Source organism: Sinocyclocheilus grahami, unplaced genomic scaffold (genome assembly GCF_001515645.1).
Source record: "Sinocyclocheilus grahami isolate Dianchi unplaced genomic scaffold, SAMN03320097.WGS_v1.1 scaffold1321.1, whole genome shotgun sequence".
Lineage (NCBI taxonomy): Eukaryota > Metazoa > Chordata > Actinopteri > Cypriniformes > Cyprinidae > Sinocyclocheilus > Sinocyclocheilus grahami.
Window position 1 is genome coordinate 193586 of NW_015506500.1, and position 9168 is coordinate 202753.

The window sequence follows — 9168 nt, forward strand, 5'->3', positions numbered from 1 at the left end:
GGCCTGGCGCCGGACGCTCCGCCACGTCTGGCTGCCAAGGGGATGGAGGAGCTCGACAGGGTCTACGATATGGACTCTCTGGAGCGGTTTTAGCAAGCCGACCCGAAGCCGGGGCCTCTCAGTGCTTCTACCCGTTTGAGGTGAGAACACAGGAGGATACCGGCTCCACACGAAGGCTATAGAATCTAGCGAACGTGTTAGGGGTCGTCCAGCCCGCAGCTCTACAAATATCTGCCAGCGAGGCGCCACAACACTTCTAGTACAGTGAGCTCGCAACCTGAACGGGCAGGGCACACCCTGTGCCTGATAAGCCAGGGTGATGGCATCCACAATCCAGTGGGCCATCCTCTACTTAGAGACGGCATTCCCCTTCTGCCGGCCTCCGTGACAGACAAAGAGCTGGTCTGAGGTCCTGAAGTTTTGCGTCCTGTCTACGTAGCATCTCAATGCCCTGGATGGGACAAAGCAAAGCTAGGGCTGGGTCTGCCTCCTCCGGGGGCAGCGCTTGCAGGCTCACCACCTGATCCCTGAAGGGAGTAGTGGGAACCTTGGACACATAGCCGGGCCGGGGCCTCAGGATTACCTGGGAGTCAGCCGGCCCGAACTCTAGGCACGAATCGTCGACCGAAAATGCGTGCAGGTCCCCTACCCTCTTGATGGAGGCCAATGCAAGCAGAAGCAGAGTTTTCATTGACAGAAACTTCAGCTCAATTGTCTGCAAAGGTTCAAATGGGCCCTGCTGTAGTGCTCTGAGCACTAGAGACAGGTCCCAAGAAGGTATGGAGGGGGCCGGGGAGGATTTAACCTTCTCGCCCCCCTAAGGAATCTGATGATCAGGTCATGCTTCCCCACCAGGCAGCAATCGCAGCCACGTAGACTTTAAGGGTGGAGAGAGACAGCCTTCGCTCCAACTCCTACTGTAGAAAGGACAGCATGACTCTGATCGGTCTGACTCCAGAGGAGGAGGTGGCAGGCGAGTTGCGACATGCGACCGCAGCGTAGACCACCCTGTTGGTTAATGTACGCAACGGTCGCAGTGTTGTCCATGCAACATGAAGTTTTCAGAGGTCTGGATGCGGGTGCCACAGGGTGCCCCATTTCTGAGTCAGTAGATCCTTCCTCAGAGGAATCTGCCAAGGAGGGGCTGTCACGAGGAGCATCAGTTCTGGGAACCAAGTCCGAGTGGGCCAGTAAGGCGCCACGAGCAGGACCTGCTTCTACGTGTACTTGCGCAGGCCCCACGGTCAGCTGTGTGCCAGTGCGTCTGTGCCGAGTGTTCCCTCGGTCAGGGAGTAGAACAACTGGCAGTGAGAGGTTTCTGGAGAGGCAAACAGGTCTACCTGAGCGGCTCCGAAACGACTCCAAATCAGCTCGACCATCTGGGGATGGAGTCTCCATTCTCCCGGGGACGCGCAGCTCGTGACAGCTCGTCAGCTGCCCGGTTGTGCAGACTAGGAATATGAATAGCATGAAGCGACCTCAGATGCTTCTGACTCCAGAGGAGTAGGTGGCAGGCGAGTTGCGACATGCGACCGGAGCGTAGACCACCCTGTTGGTTAATGTACGCAACGGTCGCAGTGTTGTCCATGCAGACTAGTACATGCTTACCTCGTAAGTGCCCTTTGAGACGGATCAAGGCAAGGCTCACTGCCAGCAACTCTAGGCAATTGATGTGCCCGTGCAGTTGGGGTCCCGTCCAAACCCCTGATACTGCAAGCCCATCGAACATGGCCCCCTCAGCCGGTGGTAGAGGCATCCGTGTGAACCACAGCATGCCTGGAGAACTGCTCTAGGGGCACTCCTACCTGGAGAAACGCAAGGTCTGACCACGGGGTGAAGGTTTGGCGGCAGGCCGGTGTGACTCGGACCCGGTGAGTGCCGCATAGCCACGCCCACCTCAGGACTCGGCCATAGAGCCAGTGTTAAAGTGGTCTCATATGAAGCAGCCCCAGCAGCGTGACTGCCGCTGCAGCTGCCATATGCCCCAGGAGCCTCTGAAAGTGTTTCAGTGGGACCGCCGTCTTGCCCTTCAGGCAGTTCAACACAGACTGAGCATGTCCTTGCATGAGGCGTGCTCGACCGAATCCAACTCCATACCGAGAAAAGAGATCCTCTCCAAGGAGAGTTTGCTCTTTTCCCAGTTAACCCGAAGGCCCAACCGGCTGAGATGCAAAAGCACCAAGTCCCTGTGTGCACACAACTGATCCTGAGTTAGTATGAGCCAGTCGTCGAGGTAGTTGAAAATGTGAACGCCCTGTTCTCTCAAGGGAACAAGGGCTGCCTCCGCAACTTACGTGAAGACACGGGGTGACAGGGACAGCCCAGAGGGCAGGACCTCGTACTGATATGCTCGTCCTTCAGAAACGAAATGCAGCAATGATCTGTGGTGCGGAAGGATCGACACATGAAAGTACGCGTCCTTCAGGTCAATCACTGTAAACCAATCTCAGGGACGGATACACCCGAAGATACGTTCCTGCGTCAACATCTTGAACGGTAACCGGTGAAGGGCCTGGTTCAAGACACACAGGTCCAAGATCGGTCGTAACCCACCGCCTTTCTTGGGTACAACGAAGTAGGGGCTGTAAAACCCCATCTCCATATCGGCTGGAGGGACCGGCTCTATCGCATCCTTTGCCAGTAGGACTGCGATCTCCGCACCCAAGAAAGGAGCATCAGCCGCCTTCACTGATGTGAAGCGGATGCCACTGAACTTGGGGGCCGCCGGGCGAACTGAATCGCATAGCCGAGTCTGATGGTCCGCAGGAACCAGCGAGACGGTATGGGTAGCCAAGTACCCAGACACCACACAAGCTGGACCAGCAGGACCACCAACATACCTGCGGTGGGGCAGCGATGTGGAACGCAGGGACCTGAAGAGGGGACTGAGTGTGCAGTGCAGCACTTACCTGGTTCCACGGTTTGGCAGAGGGTGCATGAGTAGGGCCTTTGACGATGCTATCGAACCGCCCGCTGCTGCCTGCTGGCAAGAGAGGAGGATGAGTGTGGTCCAGTGTTGGTCCGTCCGCGACTCTCCATGCCCTCTTGGGACCCAGAGACTGAGAAAACCGCTCTCCTGTCGAGATTTTTGGAAACCAAATTCTCCACCCGGCCCTCCTCCGGGGAAGGGAGAGGTGCATCCTTCTCTCTCTGGGTCACCCGTCCCAAGGCCTCTTGCTCTTCCGCTCACCGCCAGGTTGACGCCCAGCTCCACGGCGCCGCATGCTTGAGGCTGCTGCGAATGCGGCACGGGAGTGGGGGTGGAAGCAGGGGGCCACCCTCGGCGACGAGCAGGCTGGGGTGCTATGGCCGGCGGATGGGTGGAGGCAGCAGCTGCCCGCCGGGGCAGAAGGTCGGACCACCTTAGTCTGCTCCTGTGCAGCCGAGAAATGCTGGGCCATGTTCTCGACTGCGTCGCCCGAAAAGGCTTTGTCGGCGTCCCTCATGTCGACCAGACACAACCAAAGGTGACGCTCCTGGACTACAAGTGTGGACATCGCACGACCCAGAGAACTTGCGGTGACCTTCGTCGCTCGGAGCACGAGATCAGCTGCGGTTCGGAGCTCTTATAGAACTTCCAGATCTTGACCACCCTCATGCAGGTCCCTCAGTGCTTTAGCCTGAAGAACCTGCAGTAACGCCGTAGCATGTAAGGCGGAGGCAGCTTCTCCACAGGTTCTTCAGATGAGTACCTACAGACCCGGGAGGGGAGGCACGGTTCACCCTACTGTGGGTGGAGGCGGTATTAGGACACAACTGCATCGCAACCGACCGCTTCACCGGAGGAACCCCCGTATACCCCCTAGCTGCACCACCGTTGAGAGTGGTGAGGGAGGAGGAGATAGCAGGTCGGTTTCCGGCAGAAAAAGGTACCATCCACAACCTGGTAAGCTCCTCATGCACTTCCGGGAAGAATGGCACCAGGGAGGTTTTTAGCGCGGACCACCCCAAAGAACCAATCGTCCAACCTTGAGGGCTCGGGACACGGTGGAGGTCTCCACTCGAGCCCTACCCTCATGGCGGCCTGGGAAAGCATAGCCGTTATTTCTGGATCCGATTCAGGCATTGCTACAGTCCCGGTGGACAGCAGCGCAGCTGAATCTTCCTCTCCAGAAAGATCCGGCTCACCCTCCGATGCAGCGATCGACATCTGGTCGTCGGGAGAAGTGCCAAAGGATACTGTTGGTACGCTTCTTGTAGAGGGCCCAGCACGTTCCATTGGCAGCTCAACTGGTTGCGGAGTACAAGAGGAGCGATGGTCCCCCGAGGGTTGGTTCCCTGGAGGGTTTGCCATCACAACCCATACCCTCACAACGCCCGTGCTACTGCCTGAAGTAGACCCTGCCTGACTGCTGCCATGACGACAACTAGATCGAGGCAGAGGCAACGGAGCTCCACCCCTTTGAGGAAACGGAGCTTGGCCCGCGACTCCGAGATGATTATCTTCCCACAACTATAGCATGACTCATCCACAAATGCCACCTCAGCGTGCTAAATGCCCAGGCACATGAGGCAGCGATCGTGATCATCACCCAGCGCCAGGTAACGACCGCATCCAGAAACGCCCAGGTGATATGTTGTCTATAGCAAGACCCACATCATCTTTACAAAGACGTAACGTCAAGTTTGCCACCCAACGTTGTCTTTAAAAAGACGCACCCGTACATGCTCTTTTAGGGAAAAAGCTCTTTTAGCGTACTGAAGCACACAGGGGAGAAACAGGGGGTAGTGCAGCCTGATGTATGCAACCCACTCGACACGGGAAACCACCACCGCTGAAGCTCCGTATCGCCAACATGAAGAGCTCTCTAAGAGCGCGCTGAACTCGTTCAGTCTTCTTCTCTCAGTAGAGTAGTCATGAGCAGAACGATGTGATCGCTCGGCTCCGAAGCAAAAAAACCTGAATATGTGCATTGGCTCGTTTAGTTTCCACTCGAAGTAGATTGGTCTCTCTAAGCGAGATCCCAATTCGTCGGTCATCCAACGTGACGTTGAGAGTGACCGACTGAAAGGAAACTAGAGCTGCTATGACACTCTGGAACTGTAGTGGGTTTCTGGTGTTGCAGCAGCTGGAATTCAGACCATGGCCATGGCCAGAAGCTCTGGGACAAGGGCAGCTCTATAAATCATGTACCCTGTCAGGTAACCTCTATGGTGCATATGACTCAGACCTCTCTGACCACAGCTAGTTCTAGTATCAGGAAACTTTAGGGCACCCTTCACAGTGATTTCTGGACCCGCCCTGACAGGATCTTTGGGACCTGGTTGCCCATGGCAGGGAACCTTTGAAGCAACAGTGTGAAGAACCTCTGGGACTAGAAACGCTCTGAAATGGGCATCCTAGTACTTTCATGTCAGTGACCTTTCATAGGGATTTCTGGAGCAGCCCTGACCAAATCTCTGTGACCAAAGCAGCTGAGAAAGGGAGCTCATGTGGTCAGAACTGAAAACTCTGATGTATTCGTGACAAGGATCTCTGGGGCCCGGACCCCTGTGGCAGGAACCTCTAGGGTGGCAGTGTGAGAAACTAGTGTGGGCAGGCTTGACGGAGAGCTCTGGGAAGCTCCGAGTTGCTCCATTATTAAAATTATGGTTGGATGGTGCAGTAAAACTAAATGAACTATTTACAAAACACATCCCTAGGCTAATGCATGCACAAAATGCTGAAACTACCACCTCAAGCCAAGGTGCCAGACACAACCGAGCCTGTCAGCCCTGCAAGATGCAAAGGCTGAAGGGATGGAGGAACCACACATGTCAGCCTGCCAGATGCAAGGCTGACCCTCTTCACAATGACTTACAGGAGTACAAATCAGACTTTGCAGTGGATGAGAAATATTTATATATATGACGAATATGTATATAAAATGACAAAAACCTCTGGGACTAGAAACGCTCTGAAATGGGCATCCTAGTACTTTTATGTCAGTGACCTTTCATAGGGATTTCTGGAGCAGCCCTGACCAAATCTCTGTGACCAAAGCAGCTGAGAAAGGGAGCTCATGTGGCCAGAACTGAAAACTCTGATGTATTCGTGACAAGGATCTCTGGGGCCCGGACCCCTGTGGCAGGAACCTCTAGGGTGGCAGTGTGAGAAACTAGTGTGGGCAGGCTTGACGGAGAGCTCTGGGAAGCTCCGAGCTGCTCCATTATTAAAATTATGGTTGGATGGTGCAGTAAAACTAAATGAACTATTTACAAAACACATCCCTAGGCTAATACATGCACAAAATGCTGAAACTACCACCTCAAGCCAAGGTGCCAGACACAACCGACCCTGTCAGCCCTGCAAGATGCAAAGGCTGAAGGGATGGAGGAACCACACATGTCAGCCTGCCAGATGCAAGGCTGACCCTCTTCACAATGACTTACAGGAGTACAAATCAGACTTTGCAGTGGATGAGAAATATTTATATATATGACGAATATGTATATAAAATGACAACCCAAACACAACAAAGGAAATGGGAAAGGAAATATACCACATTCTTATCCCAAGGAGGATAGTTCTTATGGAAGGAGAATAGCAAGACACCACAAATCTTCTGAGAAAAACATGGAAACAAATTAGAGAACTCAGTGAGATCAAGAAGTTGTCAAGTTTATGGTAATTTCCATAGCATGTTCAAGGGAATCGGCTATGACACAGAGCAGCTCCTCTTAACCCTTTATTGCATGCATTAGGAATGCAATGTTGCACTAAAAAAGTTTGATTTGGTTTTCTTGCATAAAATAGACCTGGTTACTTAAACTAGTTATAAAATATTAATAATTTTATATATATATATATATACATATATATATATATATATATAATCAAGAGATTCATATTTTATCTAATTATTTAATTTTATTAATGTCAGAACCACTGTAAAAAATAATTTCAACGATTTTTTTAATTCGAAGGTGTGCATAAAACAAAGATTACTGGAGTATGTTTCACAAGAAAATATAATTTCAGTCTTTCTACAACAAAATTTCACATTTAATTCAATATGTTATACTTGCCATTTCTTTGTAATTGTGAAAATTACTTAATATAGTAATATGAATGTAGTATGATAATTCTTTCTACACCATTTTTTTGTTCTTTTTTTGTTCAGTGAAATATGTTAAAAGCAGATGTGCTGTGATGATGTTCGTTGCTATTTAGTGTTTTTAGAGAATCAAATCAAAAGGGCCTTTTACCCAGGTGGCCCTTTGGTCCTGTTTTGCTTTCTTACAGTATGTATCTGCAACATCTGTCACCATTATGTACAAAACTGTCATAGTCGTGAGTGTTCACACAACAAAACCAACGCATGACAAAAACCAGATGACATTTGTTTCCATTTCTCAGGTTCTTTTTCTACTCTGTATGTACTAAATTTGATCCAAGGGTGTCTGAGAATATTTGTTTTTTTTCTGTACAGCAATAAGCTTTTCTCTCTGGTTGCAGTTTCAGTATTTTCTGTGCTGTGTAAATGCTTTCAAGCTGTCAAAGTTATCTAATGGGATATTTTCTCTTTTCTTTCAGATTCTGTTTTAGACTAATTTAGTGTGAGGCTGGAAGTAACTAACACACTCTGGTCTATAACAAGAACAAGAAATGTGCTAAAACACAGCTGTTTAATACACTCGTTGAGAATTTATAAAAGAACAAGATTCACTATTTGGACTTTAATTATATTTTATTAATACCTTGTGTATTCTGGAAATGCATATTTGACCTGATTTTGCATATACTTTTCTATTTTTTTTTTTGTATTTTGAAAACAAAATTATAATAAATGCAGCCAGATCATAATAGATGCTATGACCTGAGTCTTGACCCTGTGAGCCTGCATGGAGAACGATATGAGACAAGAGGTCAAGAGGAGAATGTTCCTCAAGCAGTGCTCTGTTCGTAGAGTTGTTGAAGGTGAGAGGAAACTAGTGTCACTAGTGTGTGTGTGTGTGTGTGTGTGTGTAGGTGACACCGGCTCTATAATTGTGATAAGATACAGAGAACACACACACACACACCTTGGATCTTTCCAACCAGTCCACAGTTATCAAGGCATACTGTTTACTGCATCAATATTATGGGTGACTCCAAGAACACATCGTCTTGGGTGTGTTTGTGTGTGTGTAAGAAAAAGACAAAAGGAGATATGGATACATTTTATTACTTTAATGTGTTTAAAGTCAAATGTATCTGCAAATGTACATACAGCCAGCCTAAAAAGTAGAATGATACTATAAAGACATCAAATAAAAATTGGCAAATACTGTTTTTTTAACAATTACTTTATCCATTTTTTTTATTTTATCAATGATTTTCAAGAAACTAGTGTTTTATGATTTAAAACCCAACATTTACAACCTAACCTAACAATCTTATTTTTGATTCAATCTTATTAACAATGCGTGCACAAAAATCATTCTATAAAATAACTATAAATTCTATAAAATCATATTTTGATATTTCGTTTTCTAATGCAATGACATTCATATGTTTTCAAGTACTTTTTGGGGTCACTGTATGTACCTGAAGTATTTAGATCAGTGTCTTCAGGCATTTTAACCATGTATGTGTGTGTGTAGAGGTGTGTCTGATATCCACAGGTGTACACAGTGTTTATAAAGGTCTGCGCACTTTTGTGAGGGGCTGTGACAGAGAATATTGCTTGAAAAGTTGGGTCAATTATTGAATATATAAGGTAAGTGCAATTAGTTTCACTATTATTGCTTTTAAATTGTAATTTAGTTGTTTTGTTTGTGTCATGTTTTAATTAATTTTAAACTGGGTTATACTGTTATAGATATATATAGTAATATTTATAAAATTATATTCACAGTACCTGAAAACAAAACTAAACTTATAATCGCTATAAAACTATGCAAATAGCATAAATGATGATTTATAAATGACTGTTTTATCAGTTTTGAGCACAAAAACAATAACACAAATTATTGCGTAAGCATAAATTATTATTCTTGTTTAATTTACTTTATTTACATAATTCTCAGGTACAAGGGTCAACGCAAACTAACCCCAAACAGACACACACACATACACACCAGATTTAGTGGCTAAATGTATCATTCAAGAGGTACAACAGCAACATAATGCTAAGCTTTTAACAACAGAAGTCAGGTTAAGTATTGTACTTTTTCAATTATTGAATAATAATAACTTATACACAG